The sequence below is a fragment of the Nicotiana tomentosiformis genome, chromosome 5, assembly GCF_000390325.3.
Source record: "Nicotiana tomentosiformis chromosome 5, ASM39032v3, whole genome shotgun sequence".
In the NCBI taxonomy this organism is placed as follows: Eukaryota; Viridiplantae; Streptophyta; class Magnoliopsida; order Solanales; family Solanaceae; genus Nicotiana; species Nicotiana tomentosiformis.
In genome coordinates, this window is record NC_090816.1 from 38,040,968 (window position 1) to 38,059,256 (window position 18,289).

At 35.8% G+C, this 18,289-nt stretch overlaps 1 long non-coding RNA gene and 1 pseudogene across 1 annotated transcript; one reads left to right on the forward strand and one right to left on the reverse strand.

The window, feature by feature from the left end:
* Positions 1–5,393: 5,393 nt before the first annotated feature.
* On the forward strand, positions 5,394–14,236 carry LOC104097435 (uncharacterized). The gene is made up of 2 exons (XR_686541.4): positions 5,394–6,306; positions 13,685–14,236. It is a non-coding gene; the product is annotated as an uncharacterized lncRNA (long non-coding RNA).
* LOC104097434 (OBERON-like protein) lies at positions 10,722–17,532 on the reverse strand (annotated as a pseudogene).
* Between the last annotated feature and the right edge of the window lie 757 nt (positions 17,533–18,289).

The window sequence follows — 18,289 nt, forward strand, 5'->3', positions numbered from 1 at the left end:
AAGACGTTGATGTACAGCTGATACCGAGCGCTCACATGCGCATACGAGTGAGTGGAAGGAATTCAAAGAGATACGCTTCAAGCTGAATCAATGCCTCACGATAAGGAAAGAAAGATGGGAAGTGTATCCTAAATGTCCTGTAGCCTCTCGAAGATAGGTATGGATGTCATCATACCGACCCGCAAGACTCTACTAGACACTTGTTCTTGACTTGTAGAACCTATCAACCTAGAGCTCTGATACCAACTAGTCATGACCCAAAATCTAACTAGTCATGATGGCACCTAACCTAACCCACTAAGTAAGCCAATTAATAATAAACCACAATACAATGACAATGATAAGAGTCAAAAAATGAAATAATTGAATTTTGTATAATTTCCCAAGGACTGGTAGTACAAATCATGAGCTTCTAAGACTTAGAGTTTACAAAGCCGGTATGAAATAAATACATCATCTGTTCAAAACGTACATAAACAGATTTATAAATCTAAAGCTACCAAGAACAAGAGGCAGCTATAACCGGAACGCATGTACGTCTTCAATGCCAGCTCTCGCCATTCGCAGCAGCATCAACTCCAAAATTTACACGCAAGGTGCATAAGTATAGTATGAGTACAACTGACCCAATGTACTCAATAAGTAACAAACCTAACCTTAGGATGAAAGCAGTGACGAGCTTGGACAACGGTCAGAGTCCAACACCAATAGCAAAGAACAACTCGTAACAATATAATAAAAGTAGCACAAGTAATAACTCAAAGATATGATGCTCAGATCATTCATAGTCATGGAAAAATAGGCATCCTTTTCAAGTGTAACAGTAAAATCTAAATCTTTCACCGAAATCACCAAAATATGAGTAAATCAGAAAACTGTGATTTTTCCCAAAAACTTTCAACAACAGATGCGATATTTCATTCTCAGATAGAATGAGGAAAGTAAATCTCTATGCCTACATGTCAAGGTGCATGTGAAATCATGAATGTCACAAAACCGTGTAACATAAGGAAATGCATCTCTATACCTGTACGTCAAGTATGCATGTCGAATGCAATGCATCACAATGATGAAGTCATGTACTCACACTCTCAAAGTACTCAATCTCACTATCTCGCACTCCCACTCATCACGCTCAATCACTCAGCACACTCAGTCACTCAGCACTGTACGGTACCTGCGCTCATTGCTGGTATGTCAGACTCCGGAGGGGTGGATCCTGCCCAAGCAACTAATAAAACCTGCTACGGCGAGTAGTTCGATCCCATCATGAATCAATAATACCTATTTCGGCATGAAGCACGATCCCACGCGTTCGCGTAGTGTTTGGGCCGAGCTGGGCAGATGTAACGACCCGACCAGTCATTTTGAGAGTTGTAGCCTCGTTCTCCCATTTACTGCTCATTTTGTACTTTATAGCTGTTATGTTACTTACCGGGGTAGTCGGTTAAGGTCATGAGAGATTTCAAAATAAATTGAGACACTTAGTCTCCAAAATGAAAACTTAAGTTGAAAAGATTAACCGGATATTGACTTATGTGTAAACGACCTCAGAATAGATTTTTGATGATTTTAACAGCTTCGTATGGTGATTTTGGACTTAGGAGAGTGTACGGAATTTTATTTGGAAGTCCGTAGTTAAATTAGGCTTGAAATGGCTAAAATAGGAATTTAAGTTTGGAAGTTTGACCGGGGAGTTGACTTTTTGATATCGGGGTCGGAATCCAGTTTTGAAAATTTTTATAGTTCCATTATGTCATTTATGACTTGTGTGCAAAATTTGAGGTCAATCAGAATTGATTTGTTTGGTAATGTAGAAGTTGGAAATTCTTAAGTTTCATTAAGCTTGAATTGGGGTATGATTTGTGGTTTTAGCATTATTTGATATAATTTGAGGTTTTGACTAAATTCGTATGATGTTTTAGGATTTGTTGGTGTATTTGGTTTAGGTCCCAAGGGCCTTGGGTGAGTTTCGGATGGTTAACGGATCAAAATTTGGACTTAAATAGCTGTTGGAATTTTTTCCTGATGCCTGTATCGGGGGCAGCAATCGGGGGCAGCGACCGGGGGCAGGCCTAGACAGAAATTTTAAGTTATAAAAAGAGGACTTCGTCCCATTTTCCAATTTTGACAAATTGGAGCTTGTGGAAAGGCGATTGTTGAGAGAGTTTTAAGAAAAAACATCGGGGTAAGTGATTCTAACTCAGATTTGGTCAATATACACGAATATATCATTGTTTTCATTATTTAATTAGTGTTTTGAGATGAAAATTTTGAAAAAATTGTAGAAATCTCATAAAACGAATTTTTGAGATTTCGATGTCGATTCGGAGTCGAATTTGAGTGAAACTAGTGCATTTTTCCTCTAATATTGGAAAACTAATTCAAAATTGTAGTAGAAAACCTTAATTATTTAGAATTTAATTTATTTAATTCATATCTAAATAGGATTTGTAGTCAGAATTACATAGGAATATGTCTGCATGTTTCTAGTTGAAATAAGTTTCGTACTTTTATAAATAAGGATATTAGTAGCTTATTTTATGTGTGAAGATTTGAAAAAATTGTAGAGAGCTTTCAAAATTTATAATAAAATATTTTTCCTTCATATCAGTATCAGAGCTTCTATGATCTTTGGAGAGAATCAAGTAGTTTTCGCTGCCGGCAGGCGGCACTAGCCAATATGTGTCGCCCGTCTTGTCATTGATTATGTTGGCAAACAACGGGCCAATGATATATGCATGAAAAATAATCATACTTGGAAGGATTGAGCAAAAGGATATCAAACTTAAAGAGATGCAATGAAATATGGCACAAGAGGAATAGACTCTTCTCTGAAACTTAGAGAAGCGGTCAAGAAAATATAAAATCGGAAAGGGTTTGATATATCCCTCTACTATAATAAACTAGTAAATCCACCCGCGCTTCGCACAGATTATTAGATTTTACGAATGCCAAAAAATTTAAAATTTCTTTTGTCTACAAATTCAAATATTTCAAGTTTTAACCAATTATATTATCTACACTTAACTTTATACATTTTTCATAATTTTCCATCACTTAGAGTTTTTAGTCTTCCAATAATACTTGATTTTTGTATAATCTATATAAGTGAAACAATACTTTTATTTTTCTTAAAATAAAGTAAAGAAGGAAAAGAATTTCAAGAAAAACAGTTTCTGTGCATATGTTCAACAAATTTAAGATATGGTTAGTTCTTTGTACATTTATTATGTGCATATAAATATCTAATTATATGAATCTGTTCTGTAAGTTTTGCCTTTTATTTCCATTTCTTTCCCTTTTTAACCATTTTATCTTTAAATTTTCCTTTTCCCCTTTCTTACTTCTCTAACCGTTCACTTTCTTTAAAAAATATCGAATCTCTTTTTCTTTCTTCAACCTCTTAATAATAACGATAACTAACCAAAAGATAATAATTCTCAAGTTACAACATAAACTATAAAAAAGATTTAAAAATAGTGAATAAAGATATACTTCATTATAGGATATGATTATTATTACACATTAATATCCAATTTAATTAGAGAATACGAAAAGAATCAGTTTAATTAGAGAACAAATTGTTAGCAACATGAAAAGCACCAACATTTAATAATATTTCTTTTTTGATTATTGAACTTAACATAAATTTAAAATCCTTATATTAATTTGATGCATGTCTTCTTCGTGTCACTGTTTGGTATGGTGTATTAAAAATTAAAATGTATTGTATAATTTTTAAGAAAAATTAGGTATTTATAAAAATGCCCTCCATATTCTTTAGCTTTAACTGACTTTAAGGACAATTTTGTCTTTAACCATGCTAATACATACACTAAGTGGTTGTTTGGTAGGATGCATTAGATAAAATAATACATGCATTAACTTTGTGTATTAATAGTACCTTGTTTGGTACACTTTTTGAACCTACATTAGTTGTGCAAGTATTAGTTATACACCCAATTTGGTATTATTCTATGCATAACTAATGCATAGGAAACTATGGTATTAACAATACAATATTTTTTAATGCATACATTAGTTTAGTTAAAGATAAAATTGTTCTTCAAAGTTTATGCTTGATTAAAATATGATATTATAAGCTGTCATAACCCGAAATCCACTCAAGGTCGTGATGGCTCCTAACACCACCGTCACGCAAGCCAACGGTGATTGATCAACTTGTTTACTCATTTTATTACTTTGAAATCATAATTTTTATTAATTAAATAGTATAAAATAGAACTTACAGGGTAAATGATAATATTTACACGAACTACAATAATGAACAACCCGTAGGAACCCCCAAAACTCGGTGTCACAAGTGCATGAGCATCAACTAGGAAATATAATAGAATACAACATCTTTCTGGAATACATATTAGACATGAGAATATAAATAACTCTGGTGGAGACTCTGCATGCTGCAGGTTGTAGCATGGAATGCAGCTCACGATAAAATCTCTGCAATAGTCGCGCCTTTGCGCCCAAAAGACCACCAGACATATATGTACCTGCACAATAAGTACAGCAAGTGCAACATGAGTACGTAAATCAACGCGTACCCAGTAAGTATCTAGCCTAACCCCGAAAAAGTAGTGACGAGGGGTCGACATCGACACTTACTAGTGGTCCAATAAATCATGTACAGTAAGAAGTAAACATAGGTGAGGCAGAGTAAATAAACGAAATAAGCAAGTATAAATACTTGGTACAATCCTCCTCTCGACAATGAACTCGAGCTCTCAATTAATTAGCAGTTACCTCCTCAACTGGAGCGCATATATATATATATATATATATATATATATATATATATATATATATATATATATATATATATATATATAATGGACCTTGTAAGCACATAAATTTTGACCCATCACATTTTTGAGTTATTTTAGTGTTTAAAATACTTATTTAATATAACTTTAATTTTTATGGAGTTTTAGTAAACTTTTACTTCAAATTACAATTTAAAAACACAAAAATATTTTTATTTTATCTTATCATAAATTTTCATTTTTAGTAAGGTCATCAGTATTTTCATATATAGTAGTGTTATCTTGATTTTACCATGATTGTTATATTTTTCTCTCCTTTTATATTAAGTTTTGAAAATACAAAAATAATTTTACTTTTATGATGTTTTTCATCTTATTACATATTTGTATTAGTATTTTTGTAGGAATATTATTTTAATAATTGATGTGCTTTTAGCCTATTTTCCTCTACTATTATATTAAGAGTAATATTTGAAAATACCAAAAATAGTTTCACAATATAATATTATTTATTTTAATTAATTAGAATTAGTTTTGTATTTCATAGTATAGATTTTACATTATTTGTAGAAGAAGGATTAAGATTTTGGGTTGGAATTTGGCCCAAATTCGGGCAGCCCAATCCGATGACCCGCTGACCCACCAGCTGATCCGCCCCATCTCCCTACTTAATCTTAGCCTTCCATCCCATCTAATCCAAGGGCTACCATTAATTCCCCCTAACACATAAAACCCCAATTATAATCCTAAAATCCCCTAACCCTAAGTTCACTCTAACCTAGCCGCACCACCCCTCCTCTCTCAACCATCTGCCGCTTCACTACCCAAACCCGCCGGAACCCGCTCCAATGGTCCCCTCTTTCCTCTCTTTGCCACGTAGCCCTAGCCTAACGAACTTCTGACAAGAATATTTCATCTCTCTCACGCACTCCACTCACACACTCTTCACTCACACGGTTCGTTTAAGGCAAGGGAGGACGAATGGTGAGCGTAGGATTGAGTTTCGGCTCAATCTACTCCTTCCATTTGTCCTCTACTTGTTTTAACAAACGAATTTGGAGATTTTTAGAGGATTTTCTGGTTTTCTTGGAGGAAAAGAATAGAAGTTTCTAGAGTTCCTATAAATATGGGGATTATTTTTCTGGAGTTCGAGGGGAGAAAAGAGAAAACAGTGAGAAAAGAAAAGAGCTAGGTTTCTTTTAGGGATTGTTCTTCATTTTTCACCTTCCACCGATTTTTAACTCTAAATTCTCAATAAAAAATATGAAAAAAAAATCTGCTTCATCAGTTCCGATTTCGGATTTGGATTTCGACTATAGAGTTTGATTGAGTCGAGTTTATTTTGAGCTGTTTGTTGATTGCTATTCGAGGTCCGAGTGATCGAGTTGCTTTTATGAGGTCCGTTCGTGGCTCTTGGTTCCTGTTGCTGTAGTATCGTTCATTTCAAATTTCGGTTGCTGAATCCGCTTGTATTTGCGTCTTTCAACGGAATACATTGAAAACGATCTTGTCATTCAAGGTTCATTCTTCTTCCCTTTACTTCTGTTTTGGTGTTGATTGAAAGTATGACAAGAGCCATGGCAGTCGGGTGTGGGATTTATTAACACCTTTAGGTTCTTAACATTTAGTTTTAAAAGAATTGCGTCTATAGGTTAGCTTCAGATTTAGTTTCGCTTTGGGAAGAATGTTAGTTCTATGTTCTTGTTGTTTGATGTAGGAATGATTGATGTGAACAAAAATACTTGAATCTTGCTGAATGTTTCACTAATCTGCCCCGTTCTGAATGATCTTTTTTCATTGGTGCTTTGGTCTGTTGTTTATACCTGCTAGCTTATGCTGATTTCCTATATAAATTGTAAATCGACGTGCATTTCGACTCAATCACCAGTAGTCGATTAGTATCCATGTTCTAAAGTCCATTTTTAGGTGTTCCAAGTGCTTATTTTGTGGAATTCTCATCGTGTCTGCCTCTATTTCGTTCGTGACAATTGTGTGTGAAAACTGATTTTGTTATATCCTTTGGAATGAAATGCTTGCAACTTCATATAAATTCCATGTGTTTAACTGAAAGAATCAGTTGGACTATGTATTAGAAACTCAAATTCAATGTGGACCCATGGACAAGTAAAAGACCGACCAGTTGTATCTGTTTACACTCATTCAATTATCTCTCTTGGTTTTAAATCGCGTCTTTGTTAATTCTGGTCGATGGCACATATGTTGGCTTTCTTGACTGAATCATGATTTCCTTTTGGATTTTGTTAGAGTGTTAGGTTGTAACCACCAATATTCATGTGAGCATTTAACTCTAAAAGGCTATGTTGATCAATAATCCCCTTGTTATCCGGTTGAAGTTAGTTTCTTCATGAAAGGGGATTTGTTAATGTTCCTAGTATCAAGCTAAGCGAATGGTTAATCTGATATTTTCAAAGGCATATGTGTTAACTGATCCTAAACTTCGTCGCGTTAAATGTTATGTGATAGAATTCTCTGTTGCTTACTTGAATTTGTGAGTTGTTTCCCTGCATGATCAGTTTTGTCATGAGTTTAGTAAATCATGAAGCGAGTTAGGTGCATTGAGTTGGCACGATTTAAAAGCAGGTTGTGACATTTATTAATTGGTATGTGACTGGAAAAGTGATCGTTTGATATGTTGGTCTGTGTTCGTAACATTATTTTTTTCAAAAATTACATTTGTGTTTCAATGAGTAAACTAAAGCTGTAAAGTGTAAAAAATGAGTTTAATTGTCTGCTAAGAACTCCAGCTTTTATGTTGTCAAAAATGAAATTGGTGGCCAACTTTCTTTGAGTGTCTGTCTGACTCTGAATGCGTGAACCATTGGCCTGACTTTGTGAAGGAATTGTGTTCAAATGCTCCTGGTGTGAAAGACCGTACGTGTAAGATCCTTAATGTATTGGGAAATTGGTTTAGGAGAAGTTCAAAAAGAACAATTCAAGTATGAACAGTGAAGTAGGGGAAGTTACACAGATTAGTCCGTAGGAGGGTCATGGCTCTCATCATGCTTCAATCCACCTCTTCTTTATTCATTTTGTTATTTTCGTTTACGTGGCTTTGCACTTGTTTGCCTGATTGCTTTCTATCTGTTTCGAGGCTTCAAAATGAACTCGCTTTCGTTGAGTAAATTGGGTCGTGGGAATTGGGAAAGATCGAGCTCATTAGTATTAATTTCATCTACATGCTTTAGGATCGAGCTCGGTCTAAATACATGAAATGAGAAATTAAAAGAAAAGCATGCCATGAATTGTTTTTTTTAGTTTTATTTTATTCTACTACTTATCTGTTAGGAGCATGCTTAGGCCGACCACACTTGGGTAGGCAAATTTTAGATCTTCTATTTTATTTTATTCGAGGCGAGAGGTCGTTCCCTTTAGTTTATATTCAGGGGAATTCCCCGTAGATTTGGTATATATTTTATTCGGGGCATGCCCCGTATTGAATGTAAACGGAGGCTGTGGCATCGTCAGTAGAGGCATAGTATAGGCTAGTAAGACTTATTTTATTTTCTTTTCTTTTCTTTTATTAGGAAGGGACGACCTCAAACCTCTTTTGCTATTTATTTTCCTTTTGTGTGTTTCTTACCTTAGTCTGAATATTCTTAAAAGCCAACCGGATCATATATGCAACCGTACTAGTTACGGGACTCGGGGAATGCCTAACACCTTCTCCCCGAGTCAAATGAACCCCCTTATCTAGAATCTCTGGTGCAGTCAGTTTTAGAGTCAAATGTGTTTTGAAGGAAAATTATTATTTTAAAAACGGTGACTTGGCACACCGAAACCAAATGTCAGGTGGCGACTCTGAAAATCCTTCGAAACGCAATCTTTTTGTCACTTTCATGATTGAAAACCCTTTGAGCTTTAAAACCACTTTATCTATTTTAAAGAGGGTTAGTGAGGGGGAAAAAAGGAGTGTGACAGACCTCACCAAATAGATTGTCACAATCCAAATCAGAAAAACTCGCAGATACATTAGTTTCTTGTAAATTATTACGCACGATTCCGTAAAAGTATTTTATAGAAATGTCGAGGCGTACGGCCCGATCCCATCATACTGTGTGCACCGCCGAGGGTCGAACGGTACGAACCATAGATATATCTATTATATTGCCGAGGCGAACGACGCGCTCCCATGAGATATGATACAAAAATCCTGCCGAGGCGAACGGCCCGATCACATCATATTGTGCGCATTGCCGAGGGTCGAACGACACGAACCATAGATGCATCTATTATACTGTCGAGGCGAACGACTCGATCTCATTAGAATAAGAAGCTTTAATGGGTCCTTGACCCCACTCACGAATAAATGTGTGATATATAAATATTTAAGGAAAGTCTTTCGAGGAAAACGCATAGCACGGAAGAAATTTGTAAGAGTACAATTATTCTGCGGCTAATCATAAAGCCCGTCATATCTCTATAATAGCAAGTCTATCACTCTACGCGAGTCTAGCCTCACGTCGCAACGTAAAATAAAGGAATTTCATAGGCAAGGGACAACTCGAATAGTACAGTTATAGCATGGTGGGAACCTAAGTCTACCCGGACATAACATGAACCTAGCTACGTACGAACTCTCGTCACCTCGTGCGTACGTAGCCCCCGCAACAAGTAGCACACATCAAATACATCACCTAGGGGTAGTTTCCCCCTCACAGAGTTAGACAGGAGACTTACCTCGCTCCGAAATTCCATAACCGGCTCCAATGCCTCTTCAATTCAAAGCCAAACGATCTGAAACTAGTCAAACAATGTGCAAAACAATCAAAATATACTCCGATGCGTGTAACTTAACAATTTATAATAATTCTCAACTCCGCTCGAAAAGTCAACAAAGTCAACCCTCGGGCCCACGTCTCGGAACCCGACGAAAATTCACGAAATCCAAACCCCCATTTGATACGAGTTCAACCATACTAAAATATTATTAAATTCCAACAACAAATCGTCCTCCAAATCTCCAATTTACACTTTCGGAAGATTTCACAATTTTTCTCAATTTCTTCCATTAAATTTGAAATAAATGATGAATATAACCATAAATTTATGAGATATAATCACTTTCGGATATAGAACACTTACCCAAGTCGAAGTCGTGAAGAACTCCTCCAAAATCGCCCAAAACCGAGCTCCAAAAATCCAAAACGAAATGAGAAAAATGACCAAGTTCGATCCCTTAATAATCTGCCCAGTTTTGCTCTGCGGACAGATTGGCGCATATGCGACGTTGCTTCTGCGATGCCATCATCGCTTCTGCGAAGCCCACTGCCCAGTCGCACTCTCGCACCTGCGAAAATAATTCCGCTTATTAATGCAAGTTTGATACTGAAATTACTCATGCTATTTATATCTATACTCCGCCAATTTTTCATTGTAAATTTATAAAATCTGTACTCTACTACTACGTACTGGAATGCACTTGCATTCAACTTATTTTTCTTTTATTTTTTAATTCAAACTTTCTTTGCCTAATAATCCAAGAAAGTGGGAAATAAAATTATACCCCTAATAGATAAATAAATACTTAGCATATTTTCTTTTTATAAATAAATATTCAGTTCTATACTACAATATAGGTAGATAAATCAAATAATTTTTTCATATAAAAACATTCCACAACATATGTTTCTTTTAAAAAGATAAAGTGATGGACTGGTTATGAGGGTATTTTTGTAAATAAAATTCTTTTAGAAATTGTGCAATGCTTTAATATATCAAACCAATCAATGGATAAAAAATATGCCAGCATAACTAATACCAGCATTACTGACACACCCTATTCAACATTATTCTTATGCACCCTACCAAGCGACCCCTAATAGCGTTGGTATTGCTAATACCATGGTTAGCTATGTATTAGTAATACATAAGATAATACCAAATCTTGCATTAGTTATACATAGATTGAAAAAGTGTACCAAACAAGGAATTAGTATTACCAAAAGCTAATGCATGCATTAGAGATATTTTCTCTAATGCATCATGCCAAACGACCCCGAAAGGTTAAAATCGAGTTAATCCTTTCTTTACCCGTGTTTCAATGAAGTAGGTCGAGGAAACAACAATTAATATGAGTGTGTGCATGAGATATACATCTACTAGTCCACAATACAGTCATAAGCGGAATCCTAATACCAAATTACTCCACATTGTTTCACATTGTTTCTGGAGTTGCAACTACACACAATACAAGCCAATAATAGTAACAAGGCCATCTACAAAGACGTTCATTTGGTTGGTTGTGTAGCTTTAGTGAGAGCTCCGAGCTATTGTACACTCTTGAGAATCTCTTGTATTTTAGATAAGAGTGCTTGCGGGGGGTCCGCCATGCCATTACTTTGTGATGAACCCGAACCGTGATCTTGAAGTTTAATCTTCTCGAGAAGGAATTGCCTCTCAGCCTCAGCCTCACTAAGGCGTTGTTTTAGGTATCTGCTGGCATAGTCTTCTTCACATTTCCCTAATTTTGAAAGAGCAATCATATGCAACCTGTCCGCTTCTCGTCTAGCCTCATCAGCCTTAAGCTGGAACATATCAGCCTCTGCTTGTTTAAGCCTAACAATGCTCTCCAATTCATCTATCTGTTGCCCTTTCTGCTGCCTCTCCATTTTTATTTCTGCAACTTCCTTTGCTTTTTCTTCCAGTTCATGATCACAAGCCGCAAGAGCTACGCGAGCTTTCTTTAGCATTCTCATCTTTTCGTCAGCCACCAATTCCATTTTCTGCACTGCCTCTTGTACCACTTGGGCAATTCGGTTGCATGCCTCCTGCGGTGGCAGCTGCATACTACTATTTCCAGCCTCAGAGCTCTTTGGTGAGTCCAACTCAAACTCTTTGCCCAAAGAGTAAATGAATCAATACTAGCCAAAATCATTCTTCTAGAAAATAGACAACAGATATAAAGAAGAATTTTCCGACATTCTAGAAGTTTACTTATTTCAAATTTTTGGGACGGCAAACTGAAAAAAAGGACAAGAGGAATCAAACTGTAATCCATTTAAGGTAGATGTGATTGGAAAAGAGGCCCTTAAATCCTTTTCTGCTTGATGAACCATCAGAAATGAGAAGACTGGATTTTTTTTGTCATCTGGCTACGAAGGCTATGAGATCAATGCTGAATTATATGAACCACGGAATGTAAAATCTTAAACTGAGAGAGAGAATACTCCTAAATTTAAGAATTTTAACAAGCCCACTCAAGTCTTGGCCCGGTTATTATTAGAGCAAAAATTACTACGGCTCAGTTCCAAACAAGTTGGGGTCAACTATATGAATCTTCATTGACTGTGTTCCCCATTTAAATTCATCTCAAGCCAACATTATACAAAATAAAAAATAAAAATGGGAAATGCCAAAAGTTCTGTGTAATCTCTACTGGCATAAGAATCTCTAATAAGGTTAAAACTCCTAGAAAGCCTAGGACCTAAGGTAAACTTATATAGCAAGACTAAAATATATTCCCAACTAATTGGTATATTGATTCTAAGAGGTTGTAGGTCTTCCAAAACAATTTCCTCCATATGATTTTAGGTCTACCTCGTTCCCATTTAACACCTTCATTCACCATGGTTTCACACCTATGGATCGGTGCATATGGAGGTCGAAGCAGGACATGACCACACCATGTCAAGCGATCTTCTCTCATTTTATCCTCAATGTGTGCTATTTGCACCTTCCAGTGAATATGGTCATTTTTAATGTTGTCTAATCTTGTATGACCGTGTATCCATCTTACCATTTGTATCTTTGCGACACTTATCTTGTGGATCTGTTGGATTTTAGCAACCCAACATTCACTTCCAATAACATTGTTGGTCTTATAATTGTTTTAAGGAACTTACCTTTACCTTTCAATTTGTATGCCTGTTTATTATTATTTATTTTCTTAAACCAAGCAAGTAGAAATATTTTGCTGATCAGTGGCAGTGAGATGATCTTTAACTACGAAATAAAAGATAAGCTTTAATCTAGATATTCTTCCTTTCGATTAACACCAATCTATCCATTCATTTGCGCAGGATTTCCATAATTGTCAATTGTTTTAAGTGTATGTACCAACTCTTCTCATTCCCGCCAACCCCCCCCCCCCCCCCAAAAAAAAAAAAAACAATTTGCCACAAAAACTTGGCTGGATAATACTTGCTGGGAAGAAGGAACACCCCAAATTTTTGCTAGGACGAATAATCGGAAATCTACCATGTTTTCCTCCTTCAAATTAGTCCCTGGTCTCCATCCATGATGTCCCCGAAAATGCGGATAAGCTCCAAAATCAAAATAGGACCGAAAACAAATCACTCATAGAAGAGTTCACTATCAAGGAAGAAGAAAGATAAAATAATTGGGAGCGAGACCATGGAACTTAAACACAAAAACAAAATGATGAGAAAAGCATCAAAGCGTTTATTAAAATGTTAGGCGCAGCTAGTGTATTTGGCTAGCAGTCTTGACCAGTTGGCCCTTCTGCAGAGAGTATGGTATCTCAAATGCTAAAAAGTATGGACCATACAGGATCCATATGATTCCTTCAGAGTTGATAGAGGAATAGTGAGTTTGGTTCAAAGATGGAATGACTATTCAGAGTGACACGAGGGACGATTTTAGAATACCATAAGAGCGTCTGAGGAAATAAGAGCAGATACAATGAATTTGAGGAGAGAACAAACAAAATAGTAATAATTTATTCCATTGCATGATGTCCTTTCCATTTGTTATCATACCCATGTTGAATAAAAGGGTGTGCAACTTGCATAGTTCAGGTTATTTCTCATGTAAATCCTATTTCTCATTTCAAGAACTGAAACATAACCCTCTTATCTACGAGTTAAGGGTTTCATACGGTCTTTCGTCCTAAAGTAAAACACGACCAATTGTTGCAGGTTCACAAAATGAAGGTTCATCGTCTCTGATGTTTGCATAGTAAGCGAAGAGATGAGAGGCATACCATACCTTCTCACATTTCCCCTTTCTATTGCATTATGGAGTAGGTTATTTGCAGCATCGGAAAATCTGTTGTATCACAGCTTCGCTCAGTTCTATGTTGAATACCAGAGTTTGGGTATCAGCGAGGAAGAGGGAAGGGAAAATTGTAGCATTTACCATGATTCAGAGTAAGACAATGTATTTGGATGGAAAAGAATCCAAGATTATTGAAGGATCAATAGGGGTATTTCGAATCTCAATCAAATAGCGTAGCACAGGAAGGCTCTCAATCAAATAGCGTAGCACGAGACGGCACCAAGCATAGCGAGTTAGGTAATACAATATTCTGGAATATCTTTTATGAAAAAAGGTAATATATGGTATAAGAACAATGGTCTTTCAGGGATCTTTAACACTTAGAGATCTACATCAGAATCAGACTGCATTGCTAAAACAGTTTTATCGGTGCTTTGTTTTCTTTTCCTTTTCAATTTTGTTACAACTTTTTGCTAGGAGGACCTCTGGTCGTATAATTTTCTCTTTCTCCTCTTTATCAATAGAATACTTTTTCATAATCCAGGAAAAAATGAAGAGATAAAGAAGAAAGAGCACGAAAAGGAAACAATGCGTACCTTTTCTTCTCTCTCTCTCTCCCTCTCTCTCTCTTATCATGAACGCAGATTTATTACGTTTCCAAAATTCTAAAGCCGATTGTGAAAATAAATGTTCAACACTTTGTCGTGAGGTATCACTAGAAGCTGGTCCTATATCACTTAGACTAGGATGAAAATATTTGATTCAGCTTCGAGCCAGAAACTGCAAAGTCAGTATTTGGCAAGTCTCTTAGGCTTTTAGAGGATAACTATGAGGTAACCCTGTCCACCTAAGACAGATTATTGTACATAGAGGCCAAATAAAGGTTTGTAACCTTAGGTTGATAGGTTTCATCACATGGTTGTGAAAACATCTGATATTTCTAGCACAACTTCCATAAATGCAGGATGTGACAATTCCCTAATGGCGGAAATTAAATCTTCCAAGGCCCCAGTCCTTATTTGACATGTTTGTAGTTTTTCCTAATAGCTCACAGGAGCAAACACTTTCCCTTAACAAACCGCCCAACCACATTATAGATTCTACCTCCCCGTGCATACATTTCTAAAAAGAGCACATACATTTCCAGAAAGACCAATTGCACTAGCATTAAGTCGTGAGATATACCTTGGAAAAAAGTTAATATGGCCCTGCAAGCTGTTGTTTCTGCCACTCCGCTCTTGAATTTTTCTATGAGCTCCTCAGACTTCCAAAATAGTCGTCTCCCTTTTGCGTCCTCGCTTACACAGAAGATCTTACTTACAACATTGAGTTCTCTCAGCAAAGATTCTCTGTCCCAGGTCGGTGCACAGTGTTGGAAGACATCTTTCACTCAACCTAAAAGCTCAGACGTGCGATTGCATGCTCTGCACCTGAATAGCAATTCAGAAGAGTCCAGTCCATTTGATGGGGAAGAGCCCATTCCAATTTGTTTATCGCGAATTGCACAGTCTGTGTGAGTCCAATGAGCACACGAGTCGCAACCAATCCACCGGCACGTATTCACTTCAAAATCAAATTTGTTGCAGATTATACACATACATAGGCTGCAGAAACCCTTCCTATTAGTGCATATCTCACAGTAGCAATCATCAGCCGGCAACTGACTTTGGCATGCTATATTCCGACATCTCTTGTACACAAAAACCTCAATCAGGGAAGTCTGAGAAATACTGACACTTGGGTGCAGGAACGCCTGAATTCCAGAGTTAATAGCGACAAGAATTTCCAACTGAACTCGATGAGCTCTAATCAGTGTCTTGGCAGTTAAATCAGACCTACTCCGAATGACCCTCTGCAAAACCAAAAATTCATCTTTTTGCTGAGAGCCCCCACCCCCCTCAAGCATCCTCCGAAGCCTACCTTTTAGCTCTTCTAAATGCTCGTTGGGGAGCAAATGCATTTTCTCAGAAATTATATCCACTCGTTCTCTAGCTATATCAAGAAGATAAATCTTAGTTGAACCAGAAAGCTGGTGAATTACAGACTGCTCATAATAACCCTTCTCAGCTTTCCCATTCTCAAGCTTTACATGAGTCACGGCATCAGCAGCTGGCCAAGTATCTCTTGAGCTAGCACTCTCAGTAGGCGATTCACGAATTTGATCAGAGTTCAACCTGGTTTCATGATTATCAGATGATGCCCTGACATCTGAAGATGCAAGAAACAAGGATGGATGTAACCCACTGGGACGTGGAGGCAGCATATTTGATAAAGATTGATTATTGATATTAGAATCTGGAAATTAGTCTTATCGTCAGTAGAAGAATGTTCAGTAAGCATCAGATTAATGGCAATAAAATAAGAGAGAAACAAATAGAGGTGTTTGAGTACACAACATTTCATTCTAAGCCTCGAAAAAAAAAAAAAACGAGTAATAAAAGACAATTCCCATATACATTGTCACGTAACTCAATAAATGAGCGATAAAATTAATGAAATTAACCTATTTCAGATAAACTAGAAGTAAGAAGGGTAAAGGTGCAAATGACTACTAATAAAGAGGACAACTTTCTGAAAAAACAATGTCTTTATCCAGCAATAAACTGATGAATTCTTAAACCTTAAAAACTTCTAAGCACAAAGAGCAACTGTGCCTCGATTCAAAACTAGTAAGGGTTGACTGTATGAATCTTTAATATCAGTTCTGCTCTATCTGGGCTTGTTTCATTCTACTACTCAATAATTAGATTTAGAAAAAAAATTATCGGTATCCAACACTAGAAGTTCTCTATATTTTCTATTGATATTTACCAACTATAAGCATTATGCATAAGTTCATGAAACAATGTCAAAGCAACCAAACTAGTTATGGGGTTTTTGTTTTTTTTTTTTTTTTTTTTTGGGGGGGGGGGGGGGGGTATCTAATGCTAAATGATGACATTAGCTATCCTTCGCAATGAGATAATTATGATATCCTCAAATATGCAACACTTTCAAAAGGCATATAAGACGACTGAAAATAATGTGAAGATCAGCTGGATCAAAGTTGAGTCTTCTAAAAGAATTACCAACTCTACGTATTGCCTCTGAATTCATGAAACAAAGTCAAAACAAGTCAACCAGAAATGTACTGTTGTGGGATCTAATGCTATACAATGAAATTAACCATTATAAAAAATAGCTAACAATCTTTTCATTAATTTTTGTCAACCAAACGAAGTTCAACCACACCCAAATAACAATGGACATCTTCAAAACCAAAAATATTTTCAACAGGCAAGAAGAGGAAAAAAAAGCTACTACAACTTAATAAAAATAAGCTGGACAAATGTTAACTCCTCAATAGAAATTACCAACTCTAAACATTAGCCAGCAAATTCATGAAACAATGTCAAAACAACCAAACAAGAACACATGTGGGGTTGTGGGGATCTAATGCTATTAATGAAAATTAACATTTTCATCACTTACAAACAAACAAAAAATCAATCTTTTCATTAATTTTTCTTATTCAGAGGAAGTTGAACTATACCCAGAAATACTTGACATCTTCAAATACAAAGAATACTTTCAAAAGAAGAAAAGACTTCAACTTTGTGTAAATCAGCTGGACCAAAGTTGAGTACAAAAAATAGAAATTATCCAAAAGGGGCATGATAATGAATATTGGTCAACTAAAAGAAAAGAGGCAAGGGCAGGCTGATGTTGACTTTCACTTGTTCTTCATATCTCATTTTGCTTGTTTTAGGGAGAAAAATGAAAGATGTTTACTTACCGATTAACAGGCATTTCAGTAGAAAGACTGATTCTATTAATTAAGGCTCCAACTGACCTTGTTTGGGAAAATAAAGAGAAGGTAAATAAAGAGAAAATAGAGGAGAAAGAGATGGCAAAACCTTTTTTTACATGCAAGATTAACTGCAGATAGATAAGTCTCTATACTAGAAAAACCTGTTGAATTGGCATCGGGGCGGGTAAAATTCGTCAAAACGAAAATATATATATGCCGTTCATTTTAAGTGAGGTTTGTATATTCAAAATAAAAAGAAAATTTTGAAATTTGTGATGCTAACTAAATATAATATTTGTGTGGTTATAAGATTTTAAAATATAATAAGTCCAGTGAAATAAGGTACGCAGACCTTACCCCTATATAATGAAGTTAGGAAAGCTGTAAGATTTTATAATGTACGATCTTAAATATATCATTTATATAGCTATAAAATTAATTTTTCATTAAGATAAAACAAAAAATTAAGTTAAATTATGTGCTAAAATTTTAAAATAAATCATTATTGTTTACACAAACTATAGAAAAATAGAATCACATTAAATGAAATTGACGGAGTAATTTACTTTATTTTATACTATTTCTACAAAGCAATGAGAAGGGATAAATGTAGGGTTTTGCACGGTAAATATCGAATTACCGTACCGAAATCGAAAATTTTGGTATTTGGTATTCGATATTTTGGTATTCAGTATGACATTTGGTTTAAGTTTTAAAAAAATTGGTATTTGGTATG